Source organism: Bombus flavifrons, chromosome 7 (genome assembly GCF_040668555.2).
Source record: "Bombus flavifrons isolate JBK064 chromosome 7, iyBomFlav1_principal, whole genome shotgun sequence".
Classification (NCBI taxonomy): Eukaryota; Metazoa; Arthropoda; class Insecta; order Hymenoptera; family Apidae; genus Bombus; species Bombus flavifrons.
In genome coordinates this window covers 15,062,175-15,082,354 of record NC_138448.1, presented here as the reverse complement: position 1 = coordinate 15,082,354, position 20,180 = coordinate 15,062,175, and the positions used below count along the sequence as shown (strand labels likewise).

Here is a 20,180-nt window from a genome sequence, read left to right as displayed (position 1 = left end):
TATAAGAATATATACCGAGAAAGTCTGCATCGTTGGTAATTAGATATCTTCTAGAATTTTGTTGACGAATTTTTATATTATTTATTATTTTGCCTGAAAGTAATTAGCTGTTGATTTGATCAAGATGAACGTATACGTGCCAAATGTAAATTATTCTCGTTAGAAATATATAAATTCTGGTACATTATTCGAAATGTACATTTTTCTTCCTAGTTAATTTTAACGTTAACCTGTCCATAACAAAGCGCGTAAAAATGTACGACTCACTTAAGAATAGTTAAAAATTGCTAAAGAAGCAACTATCACAAACTCGGTCAGAGCTAACAAATGACTCTTTGTAAACGTAGTAATTATGTTAGACTGATCAATCAGCTTTTTCCACTAAGTCACTGCAAAACTTTCATAATTATCGAGACACAAAACAAGAGATTCCTGTTTCTAAAGGTTACACGATAATATTTCGCTTCGAACAAAATATCCACGTGTAACACGGTATAATCAATCTTCGCATAAACGTATCTATACAAAATTATTATATATATGTATAATATCATTTTCATCGATCTTTAGAGATTCACAGAAATTCTCCAAATTATCGAACCTACGAAACATTCCATTTTGCAAAACGAAATCTCTCGAAACCGGTGCATTACAATCGTCGAAATCAACAAGCCTAGCCAATCAATCGACTACACGAGAGAGCCAATCGCGAAATATACTTGCCTCACCCCCTTACAAATCCACAATATACCGCGATACAGCACAATACAATAAAGCAAACGCATCTAACGCGTCAATCTAAAGCGCATCGAACGATTTGAAAATACGCTCCGCGGCCTGCCAGGGTATCACAACAGTGAGCGAGAAGCATCGGCGGAGCGAGAGATCGAAACAGCAGCAACGGTCTCTCGTTATCGTGTCGCACAATGTGTTAAAACGGTTGTCCAACGAACAAAAGGTCATCATTTTACTACCTAAATTTTACCTAAAGCTTTTGTTTTTTCTTTTAAGTTTCTATATTTTCAAGAATCTTTAAGCAAAGTATTTATATAAATAAGATAACGCGTACAGTGTACATATATGGAAACGGTTGTAGACCACTTTCTCGAATGTATTATGCGCGTTACATAAAATAGTTGGAAATATTAGCACTGCGCGATTTCAGACACGACGTGATTATATTGGCGAAAGAAAGCAATTTGAAAAAATATATAAAAGTTATATTATATATGTTCAACACGAGATTAATATATCACGCTTGTACCGAATATCTCGTAGCTCGTATGTGCATTTTCAGATTTCTTTCAAACTTTACCGATATAAACATGGTAGACTGGTTCCATTACAACGCTAATAAAATTTCAAAACGTTTCGTGTGTTACGTGCGTTATGCGTGTAACACACGTAACATACTCATAAAATATTCATAAGTGTATATTCAGCGTATATTCGTAAAGTGTTTCTACAAGTGTTCAAATACTTTCGTGAGCAAACGCGAAGCGATGTTAGTCTGCTTCACAGTCAAATGGTCGTTTCAACACGTTCCGTGTCGCGTGGTATCCGCGCGCGCGTGCCAGTACACGGCGCAGAATTCGTAGCGGGTTAAACAGAATAGCGCGCGAATGTTATCCGGTGATCTAGCCGGCTGGCTGCCACATTTTGTGTATTTTTACACCGCAACCGCGCGTTGCGCCTCCGTGTCTCTTCCACCCTCTCTTCCGCCCTCTCAACCTGTTTCCCCCTCTCTACACCGTTACCGTGTGCCCCAATGTGTGCCAGGTAATTGGGTGTGAAATGAAATCTAACGAAAACCCTTTTAGGCGTGTGCACAGTCGCTCGCTTGTGGACAGAGTAGCCCGGCCCATCCTCTCGCACCTTTCAACCCCCTCCCGCTTTCTCCCATCACAGTGCACCCCTTGCCTTGCACCCCGTCCTTCGTCGTTCCCTCAGCCTCGTACGAGCACTCCGCTTTTTCGCCTCTATCCTTCTCCGCGTATCGTGTGTGTATCGTCATCCGAGGCAAGTGTACGCGCGCGCGGATATCGTATGAGAGGGTGGTTCACGATCAAATAGTTTCCATTTTTTGTCACCGCCATCAGCCGTCCTTTCTCGTCTGCATGCCACAGCGACGGAATATTACGGGACGATGGTTAAACTCCTCGTTCACGCTCTCCACTCTTTTGTTCTTTGTTGCTTTCTTTCGCCGCCAACCCCACTCCTCGAATCCCCTTTCCGTCGCCAGCCCGGGCGCTTTTCCTATTCCCGCGATAGGAACCGTGTTGCTCTCTTTCTCTCTCTTTCTCTCTCTTTCTCTCTCTCTTCACGCTTTTCGTCTTTTTTCTTCCATTCCTCGTTTTTTGTTTTTTCACGTTCTCGAAGCGGAAATTTGGCCGGAATCGACGCGTTTGTCCGCTTTAGTAGAGACGGCTAACCGGTTCCGGTTTCTTCTTCTTTCTTCTCCGTTGGCGCGGTTTTCGCGCTGCTTCTTTATGCGTACTTTCGATGCTTGCAGTGGGAATATAAATATTTGTTGCACGATGACGCGATGAGGAGGTTTGACGTTGTTCGACGAGGTGGTTGATTAAAGGCGGCATATTTTATCATAGATTGGATCGATTGTATGTCTGTGGATGCTTATGTGTTTACGAGGATTTTAAAGGTAGCATGATGAACAGAATGTATGTACATGGTATTCATTGTATCATTTGGTAGATGAAACTGGAAGATTCGCTGGAATTCCATATTTTTAGTTGTACTCGTGAGAATATGAATTTGCATAAACATTCGCGGTTTAAGAATCATCGATCCAGCCTACAGTAGAATGCCCCATCTTTAGTCGGACATTGATTTGTCATTTGTATCGGTACTTGCTAGTGGTTTGACTCTATAAAATGGTATTTTACATTTAAATGAAATGACATTATACTGCTTTGCATGTATTTATGCTTTTACATTAGAATTCCAGATGCAATCATTTCGATTGTTGTTCTTTTCTTTCCTGTTAGTTTCATATTATATTAATTCGAAGACTTTGATATTCGCTAAACTTTTCACTTCTTGTTGAAATATTCTACTTATTCAATATATAACATCGTGTCTATGATCAAACGTCAAAAAGCGTCACCTTAATTTACCATAGTTAGAAATGTAAGGAGAGGACGAAATTAATTGACGCGCTGCAAATATTCTAATATTTTCTATATTTTTATCAATTCCTATCGTGAGAAAATAAATTAAATTATATAGCATAAAAATCACCAAATACCGAATTCACTGTACGCCTTCCACCACTTTCGGAACATTCAAACCTACCAAAAGACTGGAATAAAATTGCAAACCCGGTTTCTCCGTACGCAGCCTCTATATATTTCCCATAACGAAACGATGAATCGAGGAATTTCAGGAACGATCATCCTGGAAGCTTTCAGTGGGACCGAATGAAAGGCGAACGGGTCACGTTTATACGTATCGCGTTTTACGCGGTTGAAACTCGTAAAAGTTTCCTCGGAGATGCACCGTCAATATGCTTAGCCATTTTTGGCCGAATCTCCGCTAAGCTTCTTAACGGATGGGTCGTGTGTACCACGACTCTGTGGCCCCGTGTAAAATGCAAAAAGCTGAGCTCAGCCGTGCCCGTTATTATTATTACGTTAACCGGCGACGCGGCTAGATTGCGTTTTACGCTCGTAAATCGGGCCAGAGCGCGCTTACAGAACCGCGACGATTTTCGGCGTCGTTACGGACCGGAACGAGCCACCAGACGCCGGATTTTTCGGATTTCAACTTTCCTCCCGATGCTGGTCGCCCGTTCCACCGACGAAATTATTCCGCGTTCGCTCGTTTCGCGTCGCTCTCGTAGCGATTCGCCTCCTTTTGCTCGTGCCTGTTGCGGTCGTGCGATGCCGTAACGCGTCTGATACACCACGTAACTGATACGCGGCATTTCCAATTTAAACGAGAAAGAATTAATAAGGTTCGTAGATTTTAAACTTTCACGATGTTTGTTACGAGTCGTATCGTTGATCGCGAAAATATTCGAACGGTTATCGCAGAATCTTTTTATCGATATATTTCGCGCGTGAGGCGAAACTTTTTGAAATTTCAATAAGACTAGCGCATTAACAATTACGTACGAGTTTCTCCGACTTCATTCTTATTTATTCCATCCCCTTGGAATTCCGGGCGAAACGCAATTGGAAGGACGCGAATAGACGCGGAATACGTAGATGGAAAGACAGAATGGTGGCTGACTTCCGCTCAGCCACGGCTACCACCTTTTACGAGCCAATAAAACAAACCGAAAGTGGAGTCTAGAAAGCGTCTTTCATCCGGTCGGGACTTTGTTGTTACGGCTTTGCTTAAAGCCCCGTACGCAATTGCGTTAAAAACGGGTCGACGATGCCTGATTCTGATAAAAGCAGAATTTATGTTACTCCACCACTTAAAACGTGAAAATCATGTCGTAAATTTAACTATTTCCCTTTTTCATTTTGAAAATGTCGCTGTCCAATTTGAATGTGTAATTTTTGTAGTTTCATAATTGTTGTTTCTTTCGCAGCGAATTATCTGTAATGAATTTTAGCTGTGCCTACGAAATTCAAGTATAATTCGAAATAGAGTTCGAAAACGGTACACGTTTCATTTTAGTGAAACTATAGAAACCTTCGCTACAAGGCTTTTGATAAATCTTACATATCAATAGATTTTTCTTTTTTCGGTTATCACTGTGAGAAAATACTGGTATTCTTTATTACTATAAACTAGAAATTACACGAAACAGTGCCTGATTATGTTTCATGAGTATTACTCTTCTTACTGTTGAATTAATTAATACAAATAGTTATCACGTTTGAAGATGGAGTTTTTGACAAATTAATGTTTCTGAATTCTATTACTCGTGGCTTATATATATATATAACTTACATACATGCTAAAAAAACTGAATAGGGCCGTAGCTATAAAGAATCACTTTTACCTTGTAGCAACAAAAAGAAGACAATTTAAAAATCAAATTGTTTTTCGTATTCAGATAATATCGATATTAACTAATTTCTTGACTGGATTAAGCCTATGTTTCTTCTTTATTTTCGATAAATACAATTTAAATTGACATATACTGATTGATTGCCAAAAATTTGTACCTTCTAAGAACACGAGTCGATGGTTTAAAATTTGGTTAATGGTGAAAACGATTAATTTAGTTTAATAATTTTAACGTTCGATAATGTTTCATCGAATGTTCTTTAAACATGGATAACGAATCGTGTTTTCGTGGCTTAAATTCGAGTTCAATAAAACGTTTCATCCTCTTAATCGATGCGTAAACGTTTTCGATCGGTACCTTCGCAAAATTAAATCGTTTCCTTGCACGCTTGATTGCATAGGGATCCAGGAACATCGAACAAAGATCTACAGGCCTTCTTGTTTTTATTCGTTGACCAACGCGTGAAACCGCTTGCATTCATCGGGAAAAAGTGACTCGGTCACGCCAGATTTTCTTAAGAATCTCTTTTAGTGCCGATCAGATTTGCTGCATCCGTGTGTTTTATCTCACAAATATTATACACTTCTTAATCGTAATTCATTTTTAATCGTCCTTTTGCAAGTTTCGCAAAAATATTATCTCGTTCGTATATACACTATAAATATAATTACTTTTCTTGTAAAAATTGTACTAGAAATCGCATATCGACTGGAATGACGGTATTTGGATTAATAAATCGATATTGATTTCATACAAAGACGTACGTACAACTCTTTTAATTTATCGATTTTGTTTCTCGATGACAATAGATAAATCGGTCCATTTTACTGCACCATCTTTATGTAGAAATAATCTTCATTTAATTATAATCTATTTCTAATTAAATTATGCGTTTATAATAAAAATTGTAAGTATATTGCCAATTATATACATAGCGTACAGAACATATTGCATATACAAATTTGAAATTTACTTCGTGTGTTTTTAAACAAAATAACAAAAGACTTGATATTTCTTTAAAATTCATATTACAAACATCAACGGTTTACTCAATTATCGTACTTCTTATTATTAATATCCAAACTAATTGAAACTCGTAAATCTTCTCCCACCGACTGTGAACCTTCTCTCTCGTAAAATATTCGAGTCGTTCGAAACTTTTGACTATCGGTAGCAACACACGCATTTCTCGTTTTTTTCGTCCCTCGATCCAACGAAAATTTTCACGTTTCGTTATCCATTGTCGAACAGTCGCATCAGCTCCTCCATTACACCAATTATGCGTCGCGCCGTTCATTTTTCCAAGCCTCTCTCTGATTCATCAGAATCTCCTTGGTTCACTGTTTCCGCGGCCCCCAGGAGCGCGCAATTAAGAAGAGATGAACATGTGCAGCGGGCCAACGTTTCGTTTAACGAACCTGGCGAACCTTTTATAACCCGAGAAATACTGTTTCCGGCCGACTGGTCCCACTCGCCGAACGATTTCGTATTTTCGAAGGGTACACGCTAGTTGCTTTGTCGCTGATTCGTTCGTCGACTTACAGTCGACGACGCGAACCTTCCATAATACCACGTAATAATTATAAAATGAGGATTATGTAACTAGTTGCATGCTTTTATTAACTTTTGTACATTTTTCAAATTTTTCTATTGGCAAATATTTGACGCGAGTCATAACTTTAGAATGGAAAGTAATTTTAAAATGGGAAGATGGTCGGTAGATACCTTGTTAATATAATTCATAGTAGTTAGATTTACTAATTTTTCAAAGAAGGTGTAAACTATTGATTTTTATGCATTTATGTGGAACGTACAAAAACTCATGAAATATTTTAAGCAAATATTTAGAGAGTAAAGATAAATATTTATTTCGGTTTCATTTCTATGTTTAATAACTTTCCTATCGAGAAAAAATCACTATAAAATTCAATTCTCCTATAAAGACAAATCGTTATCGGCTTTAGTTACGTAGATACGTGTACAACCGAAACACACCTAACACAAATATTTTTAATGCTTAATAATATAAAGATACAGCTACTCTAAATTCTCCATTCATCTTCCTAAACAACTGCTTCCTTAAACGCTGCACTAGTCATCGACCAAAGCTTCAACACATCTTCTCCTAACTTTCAGCATCCTTAGCTGTTACTCCGCTCGTGCTCCCTAATAATGCTTCGCGTTGAGAGATTGAATCGGCCGTGGATATTATCGAATCGCACGCTCGACGCTCGGCTCGCGCGAATCATTATCCCCCTCTTTTATTTTTCGTCGTTACGAGCCGCGCAATCATCATTGGCAGTGATTTCTTCGCGGAACAGGTGCGAGAGGCGAGAACGATCTGCCGAACGATTGTTACCTTGGAAAATAGTCCATAAAAGTGGAAACAGAAAGGAAGAATGAAAGAGAAGCGTGAAACAGACGAAGGAAGCTTATTTTCAATCGATATTTCAAATTTATTAATATTATTACAAGCGTTACTTTTCTCTAAATTCGAAAAGAACGTATTATATTTGTAGAGCATGGCGGCATTTTAAAAGAAATAATGACTCGTTTCGGTGGATAAATACACATTTTATTCGCGAAATGTTATTCTTTTACAATATCTAAATTAAGATTATATCCAAGAACGAACGTTATAATTACAGCAGCTTTATTTCTCAGAAGAATATACAAAGAAAGTTCGTTACGTCCTAACAGCAAACATTGCTGTAAACTTTCGAGGGAGTATACGTGCAACTTCCAGTTTCGCGTTCAATCTTTTCATCCGAACAAATTGAAACTGAAACGGTTAATAGGAAAACGTAACATGTCACGCCTTAAAAGCTACGATTCAGCAATTTTATAAATTGTATATTCTATACCCTGCGTCATAAAAAAAAAAAAAAAGAAAAAAAGGAAAAAGAGGAAAACAAGAGGAGAAGCTAAACGGCAGGGAAAGAGTTGCAGCGTTGTAATTTACATGTGGACCCATTACAAGGCGTCCGGCGTCGTTATCAGCTGGCAACTTGCACAACAGCGAAACGACCGTCGCGGCGTCGCTGTATTTAAAACGCATTAAGTAGAACGAGATTCGTTGATTGCTCGGTTCGGGGATACCCGGTATTTCGTGTAAGTACGTACGTCGTAAACGACGCCTGTTCCCGTGTCGACGAACACACGATAACAGGGCAAATGTCCCTGGAAAAACGAGAAAAATAGAAACGAACGACGATGACTGTCAGAGCGGTCTCCACCTTGAACTCGACGTTTGACAAAGCTGATACGAACGACCACGTCGAGTTCACGCGTATCAGCAGCCTCGCGGAAAGCTTTACCTCCAAACAGTGTAGTTTACTGTACTGATACACCGTACCGTGTATCTTTACGAGCGAAAAGAAACCAAGCTCGATACTTTACCAAACGGAAGAGAATTGCCAGTGTTAGAGTTTAACGCGTCGAATCAGACACAGTTTCCGATTGATGTAAATAGGACACCTGTGTATTGGATATACAGCGGTTCGCCAAAGTATTTGAACGATTATAGAAATATTTTACGAACACATTGCGTGTATTTCAAATTTCCTTGGCACTGTAACGAGACACGACTATCGCGATGGTATTGGTAAAACTTGAAACCAGTACAAAAATGTGTATTGAAGTTGCAAGATACGTATTACGAGCATATATTTAACTGAGGTTATCAAAGCATTCGAACGTTCGTTTAATCGTCGTATCAATGTTTAATGGTTCCATCTTTATTATTAAAAGAAGGCAGAAAAATCAAAGTATTACAAATGCTCCGATTAATTTCATACGATTATCGATTAAAAACCATCGACTCGTATCATTAGTAATCAAAAAAAGAGCGACGATAAAAACAGCGAAACGAAATACGACAAAACTTTGAAACATCGATAAATTTCACACAATGACCAATTAGTAGCCATTGCCCCAAATCTCAACATTAAGGGAAAAAAGAAAGAAGTAAAGAAAAACACGATAACGATAAAAAAATCAGCGTGGAAGCGTGCGAGGAGCGTGGTCGTCGTCGCACGAGATCCAGTCGAGATGCACACGTGTTCTTTGAAGCGGCATATGTGGCCCACTGTAGGCTACGGAGATCGTAACGTCGTAACTCGTAACGTAATGCCGGGAACGTCTGTCTTGTAGCAACAGATGCTGCGAGCATGCATAAGCGCGAGGCAGCTCGCATACCTTGGTATCGCCACGGATTGCCGTGTACACGGCGTGTTGTTGGATCGCAAGGGGAGAGAAACGGGCCGTTCGTACGATGGGCGTGTACGCTCCGGCTACCGGTCTTGTCCGCAGGGACGGACAACCGTCTATTACCGGGAATACAGGTGTGAGTCCACCGATCGACGATTACCTTTAATCGAGCTTGGCCCGTTTATCATCGCCGTTAAATATTCGACGGATCATCGGCCGCCCGGTTGACAAGGAACCGCGTGTAAGATTTGCGATCTGCTTCATAACTCGACGGTAGTCCAGTTTGTAAGTACGCTTCAGGGGTAAAAAAGTAATTTAAGGGACCGCCAGGTTGCCCGTTTCGCTTCGCTTTCTTTTTCGATCGCGTGATCCGGAGCGCAACCCGTGTGGTACAATGTTGATGGTTTAAATGACAGGTTAATGCCTCTGAGCTTGTATGGTAAAGTGGAGATAATTTCGTTTCCTTCCGAGTTTGGCCTTTTTGCGCTTCCCTTTCCCTTTTCGCTCAGTTTTTTCTCTTTTTTCTTTCTTTTTATTTGTTTGGAAGAATTCGGAAGTTGTTTTTCTTTGAAAGTAGAATCTCACAGGAGCGAACGTTTCGTTTTCCTAATGTGCATTGATCGTAATAGGTAAAAATTGTACATCGAGATCAGCGCTTGACAAACAGGTATCCAATTTGGATTTAAATATTATACGAGTAACTACGATTAAAACGGTGTAATGGGAACGAAATAGAAATAGGTAATCATATTTTGATTAGGATAGAAGGTAACGTTGGTTTTATCAAAAGCATCTACGTATCGTTAGTAATCGTAGGGAAGAGAAAATCGAAGCTTGTCGTTTTAAAGAGTTTGATAATTCTACGTACTTCGATCTCTCGTTCGTAGGTTTCTACCGTAAGATGAGAAAATACGATTTTCGTGTGTGACGTATCAAAGCAAATTCAAACATATTGTTTCACAAAGATTTCATAAATGCATTTATAATTATCAAATTTCTAATTTCAGTCTTACACGTTACACCATTCGATCGATGTAGCTTATATTAAATTTTATTTTACTTTACATTTTATGACGGTATTACCATATTCTTAATAGATCGAATGACGTGGAGAGAATCGACGTCATCTTTTTAATATTTACACCATCTATCATTCCAGCTTCTCAATTATTATCTAAGAAGCATATATAGAATAAAGTCATAGAGAATCTTGAAATCCATGCACGCAAGCATGTAGCTCGCATTAGTTGCGTTGTGGGGTGTGCTGCGCATAGATCGGAGGGTAAACATCGCTTTAAATTTGAATCACGCCAGCAGCAACAAGCAGCGAGAGCGCTACGAAACCCCAAAGTTCGTTTTCTGTCGCGAATCGCTAGACGTGCTTCCACCTTCCTCCCTTTCCTCATCGTTTACACACCTTTATCTTCTCTTTCCTGCTTCCCTTTTGTTTGCCCTTTTCTATTTTTTTTGTTCATTTTTATAGTTTCCTTTAGGTGTATTCACCGCGCCTTTATGAAAGTTTATTTCATCGCGCGTTTCACCTTTCCTCGGGATTTGCTAAAACGTAGGTCTTAAAAACGAATGCCAATGCACCTGGAAAAATTGAAAATATTTTTAGCGTAGGAAATTTGTAGTTGTTTCAGTTTAAAATTATTAGATAATTATGATTTTATTTGGTAATTTGTTCGGTATTTACTTTGGTTTGTTTATCTAAATATGGTTTAAGCGTAAACATAATTGATAAATAAAGATGCGTAAGATGCGATCTTTTCACTTTTCTCGATACGCTTTCCACGAAATAATCTCTTGCGTGCTACGTGAAAAATACCGCAGCAAAATCAGTTATTCTCAACCATCGATTGCAATAACTAAAACGCATAAATTTAATTTGCCTGAAAATTGCTTTATAATTCGTACGCGCTTGATTTATCTCGAAAATCTGCACAGAGCAAAAACTTCATCCAATTATCAGATATTCAGAAGCCATAACTCTTTAACGATTGACGATTGAAAGCGATTACATACGATTAAACTCTTAAAACACACCAGAAAAAAGAAACGCAGAAGAAGCAAGTACTACGATATTGCCGAAAGAAACCTGCTTGTACCTTAAAGTACTCATTACGCAAATTACGCCGAGCCCTGAAATCGAGTCTCGAATCACTCGAAACTGCTCATCAGCACAATCGAACCTCATCTTCAACGCTCGACGATCTGCCTAAAATTTCAGGCCTCGAAGCAACGAACAATTTGAAATATTAATTCGAAGGGTAGATACATGTTCACGTGAAGAACAAAATTGTCCAAATGGAGTGCGTTTATAAAGCTCGATAAGCGATACATCGTTGTATTATCGCTTATATTACAGTCGAACCAGTCCCACTGTCGTAAGAAAAAGAACGTTCATTATGCTCGGTGTTCTTGCGTTCGAAGACCTCAAGAAGAAGCTCGAACGTGTGGGAAACAAGATTTTCAAACTCAAGACACAGAAATTAAATGCTCGGGTTATTAAATCAAGTCGTTAAATTGAATTCCACTTAACGATAATTATATACCTGCTTAATATATCGTTGAAAAAATGCTATCATTTTATATTTGAAGCTTAATATTCCGATTGTATATTAAAATGACGTGTTTTTTTATCAATGTCAAAAAAGTAATAGTATTTTTTAGTAACAAATTAATACACAAATAACTGTACAAATATTATGTTCTATGAATAGGTATTCGAGTACAAAATTTTATAAATATTTATATTCCTTTATCGTTTGGTTATCTTTCCCGAAAAAAAATTAAATTTCTACTTTAATTTAAAATAATACCTTAACGTATTATAATACAATACCGATTAAAATATACGTACACGTTCGTTTACAGTATCGCTCTCGTTATAATCATCGATCTGTAACGTTCGATTATCGAAAATTATAGAATTCGAAGCAACGAGTAATCTGAAACACGAATTCGGATAATTCTTCGCGTAAAGAAAAAGATTGTCCAAGTGGAGGGCGTTTATAATTCTCGATAAGCGATACATCGCTTACATTACAGTCGATACAGTTTCGCTATTGGGTAATCGATGAAGAAAAAGGACGTTCATTGTTCTCGGTGTTCTTGCGTTCGAAAACCTTACAAAGATCTTCTCCGAACGAGTGGGAATCAAGATTTCGCTTGTAGCGGCGCTTGAAAGATCTTTTAAGTGGTTCCGTTGCAATGGCTAACCGAATAAGAACGGGACGCGATGGAATTTGTTCTCTTTGGAATTTCATTTCGCGCGAACAATGAAAGCTTTCGAAGAGTAGGAGCATCGTTGGTTACTCTCCCCTTCTCTCTCTCTCTCTCTCTGTTCTATCGTCTATTTTTTTGTTCTTTTTCTTTTTTATTATTTGTCACTTCACCGATGGATATCGATCTTGCTATTCATCGCAAGCGCTGCTTATATGCATATCAATGATGAAAGCTCCAGTCAAACCGATCGCCGAGCGCGAAGAATATATTTTCGATTCGTTTCGACGTGAGTTATTATCGGAAGGGTGAAAAAAGGAGAAACACTTAACGACCGTGAATTGACTCGTTGCGCAGCCGTTTAATGCGACCGAGTTAAAACTGATTTTTTAACGGGAGATAGGGAAATAAACAGGGTAGAGGAAGTATACGTTAATTTACGCGCAATTCTTCCTTTTCTTCCTTGCTTTTAGCGTCGAGTATGGTAAAAATAATTAATTTTTATCGAACGCGTTTCGTTAGATACTCTTATTACTTTCTTCTTTTGTTTTCAATTAATCGTTAACATCGTATCGATTACAAGGTTATCGGCGTCATCTGCTAAAAAATATATTTCATCGCGTGAGATCACATTTTGTCATTTAGTTTCTATTGTATCTCTTTCGCGTAATAATTTGCCAACTATTACTTAGCGAATTAACAAGTTACAAAACGATGGTTATAGGCTTCTTTTCAACGATTTCATTCGATTTCAAATCGAATAAGACGATCGGGCGACCTGTAATTCGACGAGTTTGCTTCTAAAATTCCATTTGTTCCGTCGCCGTTATAAATCTTCTCGTAAATTTTTTGAACCATTATAATCTCCGCGCTGCAGTTCCAAAAAAAAAAAATTATTTATTTTCTCATACGACGCCAAGTATACTTTTACTAACACAGTGTCCCGACAGTCAATCCACGCGACAAACACGGAATCTACACAGCCTGGAAACATCCCTTCAAATAACGCCGCAAAATTTCATCAAAATTCCTTTCATTTAACCCCTCTCCTGACGAAAGCGGCAAGCAAAAACGGGAAAAAGAAGGTGGAATCTTCATCGAGACAACATCCTGGAATTCGTCGAGCCGCGTGTTTTCGCTCGTGTCTGCCAATCTTTCGTCGGATAGAGAACGCGCGAGGGACGAGGCAGCGAAATAAAAGATCGGCCTCGCAATCCCGACGAACCCCGTATTTCTGAAATCGCTGTGCCTACGTAATGAGCGCAGACAGTAGCGGGTAAAACGCGCGCGTACAAGCGGCGTGCCGTGAAGTTAATATACAGAGTTCTTTCTCCTCTTGCTCGCGCTTCTGGCTTGCTTCTTCTACCCGCCTCTGTTTAGCCTCGCTCACAATAAGGAAGCAGTGGCGCGGGTCGACCTTCAAAGATTGCCGGTGCTGGCCGCCGCATGATAATTATTATCGCGAGCGCACGTTGATCCGCATGTATGTACAATGTACACCTCGCAGGCGTATGCGCGATGGTATAATTGGTGGTGGATATGCAGCGAGCTTTTAGCGCTTCCTTTTATTATTTTTCTTTTTTTTTTTTTTTATAAAGGTTTTTATCGCAATCCAATTCATGATGTTCGTGCGGCATAATTCGAGTGGGAATTTTTATGGGAAGTTTAAAAATTCGGAACAGAATACGCGTATAATATAGAAAGACAGAGTAGTACTTGTTATAATTTTTAACAGGTAAAACAAAACTATGTTTAAGTTTTAGTTCTTTGATCGAATGTAAGAAGATCTGTAAAAATGTCAATTCGTATCTGTTCTTTATTTCTTCGGTTTTGATTGCCATCGAATCGATCCGAGGAATTAAATCGAAGCAGTGCACGTGCGTTTTTTAAATCGCTGTACAGCGAATAAATATTAACGGAATAAAAAATATGGGTGAATTTTTCGCGTAAAAAGGCGGCTCTGTGCATCGAGCACGGACGAGGAAAGACGGTTACGGTTCGGAACGCATCCGTCCTCGTGTGCAGATGCACGCACGCGTGCATTCGTGGGCGAGATGCAACGGTAGACAGCGTTTGCATCATACTTTTATCGCCTAGGTTCCGTCTTCCTCCAATTTAATAAAAATAACCGGAAGTTGTATCACACCGGTAAACCCGGTGCGAACACCAGCGTAAAACGCTGCATCTGCCACCGTTTCGACCTTTCTATTCTGTACTCGATTATTTCGGTTAAAATAACGTATCGTCGAATAAATTTGAAATTTAAAAAAGATGTTTATAAAAAGATACAGATAAATAATTAATCGATATAAAAAAAACTATTAGTAACGAACAATTAAGACATACAAATTTTATGGGAAAATATCCAAAATATTCAAAGAAAAATGCTCGCAATCGATATAATATTTAGAGGATAAACTAAATTTCTCTTTTCGAATCTCATTTCTTTACTCGATCCCGCAACAAATTATCAACATCCGCAACCTAACGATCGCAACCAAAATTTCAACCTTTGCCTCGCAACTTCGATGAAACGTTTACGAATCTCCTCGCGCCTCTGCCAATTCCACTTAAAATTAGCGACGCGAACTTGTGTTCGATTCGTCGAAGGTTTACGCGCGAACCGTGACCGAAATCGCGATGAAAACCGTCTATAAACGGTGGGATCTCTATCGGTACAATGTTCGGCGAGTCGCTAAAAGTCAAGCAGCTCTCGGACTGGGTTTCGAGGAGCCGCAGGTCTCCACGGTGGCAATTTGGCGCCGGTTTACAGACGGGTGCCGAGCTATTGCTTTTCGCGGAGGAAATTCCAGAAGGCTAACGCTGCTCCTAACGCGCATACCATAATGATCGGTTGGCTTTTTTGCTCTGCAACTATCCAGCGAGGAAAGGTCCGCGCTGTTGTCGATTCTGTACGACAAACCGATGCTCCGACTCTCTTTTCCACTCGGTTCCCCACCTCTCGCCGATCCGTTGCCAACCGTTAAATCGTTTACAACCTGGTAGCTTGTAAACGAACGACCGCGGCCTCTGCGAACAGATACCCGCATCTCTCCGGCTCTTCTTCCTCTCGCCGCGATTAGCGAGGCCTTCGCCAACGATTTACGAACCGGAGATCGAAATTCTGACACTCGTGCGAAACGACGGCTCATTGTTCGCCGACAAGATTCCGCGCGCTGGCAAGAAAGTTTCGTCAGTTTTGCTTGATCGACTCTGCCACGTTTCGCGGTCTTACCTCGAACTTGGATTTTTACGTGGTAAATGACTCGTTGCTTGGGCTTGACGGAAAGAGGGAAACGCGCTGTTTGACTCGAAGGGAGGTTAAAGGCAAGGGCTGTATTTTAAGAGGGTGGTTTGAGATTGAAGTTGATGTTAAATACGTTTCACTTCGGATGTTAACCGCGTGGATGGTACTTTGTTATTTGCGTTGGCATAGCTTTTTCTTCGAACGTATAACCAACCTTCTCGCTTTATTCGAAATAGATGGAATATTTTCTGAATTTTTAGAAGATCGATCGTAAGATTGTGTCTCTTCGTTCCAAGGAATGATCAACAGTATGTAAAGATTCAATAACAAATTAAATGTCTTTCGCGTCGTAATACATCAGCGACGATAGAGAACGATGACGATTCATCAAACGATCAGAGCTCTATTTTTCAAGGATTATCCATCCTTTCCTCTGTAAACCCGACCAAAACCGTATTCCGGTCACGAACCAAAAGAATTAAATTCCCTGGACACACATACGCTCGCCCGCGTTATCCTCTATTTCTACCACGTTTCGATGATTCGCGTTAAAATTTGAAAACGCTTTCAATTCCGTTAATAACCGAAGACCGCTGCCTGCGTGCTCTATTCCCCTGGTACAAACGCAGACACAGAGAGCCGCTTTTCTCGACCATCTTATCCGCCTCTTTCTCTTCTTCTGCGAAAGGGAATATGACTTACGCGAGTTTTTGCTAACGGTTAAGTCATTTACCGGCTCGTATTCTGTAAACGAAGCCTCCGCGAAACTGGAGGCATGCTTTTCAGCGTGCATCGGCCGTTTTCTCGTCCCTAATGACAGCGAATGACGGCCCGTGTAATCTCTGTCCATTAGGAAGGGAGGTCGACGGGATGAAAATCGTCCTACGTACGATTTAGTTATTTCACTAATTAGGTAATCAGCCAGGTGTTAAATGATAAATACGAGGATTTCAGCGCCAAGCCGCTTCGGGGAACGAGGCGCAATCTCGAGACGCTCGGGTACCTACCTTCGTGCCTGATTGTTTCTCTTCAAACAATCGGCGAAATAGGCCGACCGGCCTGTTACACGCGCAAGCATCCTCGACTCCCTTCTTCACGGTTTATTTTCGAATTCCTTCGCGCTACCGCACACGCTCGCTTATAATTTTGGTGTTTTGTCAGAGATTAAATCGCTACATTTGGACTGCTTCAATTTCTTCCTTTTTCGTGTCATCGATAATCGACGAGAAGACAAAATTTCACGGATGACTCGTTAAGTAAAACAAGTCGTGAGAAACGATTCTTCACGCGTATGCACCGATCCAATAAATAAGTATTTTCTTTAACCATAATTACGCCTTGTACATAGATAATCCTCATTAATATATGAATATATTTTACTTATACATATATATATATATGTATATATATATAATTATCATGATCAGAATAGAGGTGCAGCTGTTCAAACGATTTTATCTCTTATTTTATTACCCCAGGTAATCAACACTTTGGAACAGCTTTAACAAGTTATATACATAAATCACGTATTTCACGGAATTGTTAGGTATGATTGTTACGATTACTACTATTATGTCCATTATTGTTATTATAGCTATTAGCTACTATGTACACCCTACATTCACCTCGCGTCCCCTATTTGTTTCCTCTTATTAAATAAGTCTGGGCGCAATCTTATAATCGTGTTCGACGATTCGCTGTAGAATAGATTAAAGATTACTAAGAATCTTCTAATTGGCGTAAGGAACAACAGGCATTAATTTACAAAAAGAATATTGCATTCTGCGCGATTTTTAAATACCTTGATAAATTACGACGAAAGGAAGAAGTTACGACAGTCAATAAATTAAGAATATAAGACGTTAAGGCTTATGCAAAGGATCGTTGAAGTATCTCGGATCTAAGTTTTTATATATAAAATTTAAACGAAGAATTACAAATTGATCGTCTTCGCTACTCTCTGATGTTAGTTTTAACGTAGAGTAACTCGCCAATAGCAAACCCTACGTAACGCCTAACTTGTAACCTAAGTTCCAACTTCTCTGATCCAAGATCGATGGATTTTTATGTAAATCCATATTTTTCAGCGTACGATCGAAAAAGTAGTAGCTGGGTAAAAAATTGTTTTACCTACCAAATATTATTAGAAAGCACCATAGTTTGAATTTTTCATATAATTTTTCATACTATGTGCGTTCCGTGGAATTATACACTTTCTAATTTTCCATAAATGCATGAGAATCTACAGTCTACTAATAACAAAATCCTACGCTACACGCGTTAATTCGGATCAACGCGGAAAATTTCTCGAAAGGAAAAAGCGGATGACTCCGCGGGTTTGCGGGCCGAGAGATCGATAGAGGCTGCCGTCAAAATGTCTATCTTCGATCATAATGGCGGAAGTCAGGTCGAGATGTTCGTTTATCGCGCGGAATTAACCGAAGATGGCAGGACTCGGTTGCTAAGTCCGCGGAATTGCGCTCTTCCTGTACATCACGAACGATGCGTATCTTCTTCGTTCATCCTGTAACTTCCAAGAAAGTTGGCTTGTTCACGCACTGCGAAACGTGTGTGTGCACGCGCTCCAGGTAGAAGGAAGTAGTTTCGAAGAAATCAAAAATTTATTTTCCGTCGGGAAGTTACTCTCGCTGGAACATCGCAAGTTTCTTTGTCTGTATGTTGATATAGTCGGCGATAAAGATAAACGAATAATTAATGGAAATAGATATCAGTGAAGTTTCGTTAAATACCACGTACAGCTTGTTTATTCAAAAATGTACATATTAATTTCTATTATTTTCTAAACGATCTATGTACTATAAGAACATGTAATAAATAAAGCGCAACTATGTATGTGGTTGATATCGTTTGACAAACTGATACTAGTTTCATTCAACTTCATTGACATGTACTTCCTACTTATTTTTGTTTCCAACTGTATATGCGACACGATGTTGATCGATGTGGTGTGTATTTAGAACAGAAATTCACAGTGCATCTGGAGGAGTGTAGGATGTAGAGTCGCTCGTTAAAAAGGATTACACGTCTTGAACACGCGTCCCTGATCGGAAACATGTTTAATTAGCCTGAAGCTGTCGAACGGTATATCCTTTCTTAATTATCACGTGAATCCGCTTTTCCGTTTTATATAGCGCACGCTGTTGCAGCTGTGCTACCGCGAATGTGTTCAATTTCACACCTCAGGCGTATAGCTAACCGCTATAAGCTTGTGTCTCACGTGAAACTTACAATTTCTGTATAATGACGTAACAGAATAATTTTCGAAATAAATTAGTCCAACACCCTCGATTTATAATATCCTTCGCGTGGTTGTTTCTTTCAATGGTCTCTTTACATTCCTACAGTTTATAGCTCTTTGCCAGACTTCATCCTCTTCTTTCGCGTGTTTCGCTTTTAGCTTCTCTTTAATTCTCCAATGTGCTACTGTTAATTATCATTCGTAATTAACAGAAGTTACACGCATATATCGTGCGTAATTCGAACACGCGAATTCAGATTGCAACGTTGAAACGCGAGTATCAACATTCTATACATCGTTCCATATTTGAGATTTCATCTTGTTATATCGAAACTCGTGCATCATGTTCGATGTATCGCATCGTATCCGCTAAAACACGCGTAACGACGTTAGAATTTAAACTACACAGCCGCTCGTCAATATATCATATCGTCTTAACGCCCTGTACACTAGATATTTGCTATGTTCAGTGATCAGCTATTTTCTTCCATCAAATACATCTACGTTACTTGTAGTCCGTTAGTAGTGAAAAATCGTACTAAATATTTAAGTTAAAGGAATATTTAAAAATTAATATATATTTTTCGATTGCCTGTGCAATAATTTCAATACGTTTCTAAACGCTCTTCGAAATTCCTAGTGTCGAAGCAATTACTTCAAGAAGAACTCTACATCTTTACTTTTGTACATCAGTGACCCGGGGACCGCTGTTACGAAAAGAATAGAATTTAGTGAAACGAAAAATGGGAAATAAGGTGAGATCCATATTATTGCGCGCTTGAATATAAATTACGTTTTGTGTTACAAGGTCTAGAAACAAAAGAGCTACAAGTAGACTTCTATTGCTGCTTCTTGTAGCTTTCAGCTAGAACTACAAGGTTAACTTTTTGATAATGTCCTTTGCTATAAATATATGAACGCGTTCCCTATCGTGGCTTCTTCTATTGTATTGTAACACTGTAAGAGCGAGGATCTGGATCAGTATACGCTATACGCTATATACTTGTACTTCTACATTATACTTATACCTTTGTTTATTTCAATATATTTTTCTATTACAAATTCATCCACTCGTTCTTTTATCAGTGAACCTCAACACCTAGCATAGCCACCAAAGTGCTAATCAGCCGCGAGATCGTTAGGAAATTTGCACCTGGCGTAAAGAACGCGACGTGAGTTATCGAATGTAGCAACGCGAGTTGTACGTTGGCGCGTGCCAACGCTATTATCTTCCTAGTTGCTGTTATATTATAATA

At 39.2% G+C, this 20,180-nt stretch overlaps 2 long non-coding RNA genes across 3 annotated transcripts in view; one reads left to right on the top strand and one right to left on the bottom strand.

Moving 5' to 3' along the window:
* Positions 1–20,180, top strand: part of LOC138181946 (uncharacterized) — a 158,423-nt gene that overhangs the window by 63,343 nt on the left and 74,900 nt on the right. The gene's annotated exons all lie outside the window — the stretch shown is intronic.
* Positions 9,966–20,180, bottom strand: part of LOC138181945 (uncharacterized) — a 111,890-nt gene continuing 101,675 nt past the window's right edge. The window contains exon 5 of the long non-coding RNA XR_011173651.1: positions 9,966–10,786. This is a non-coding gene — a long non-coding RNA (uncharacterized LOC138181945). The remainder of the gene's footprint in view (positions 10,787–20,180) is intronic.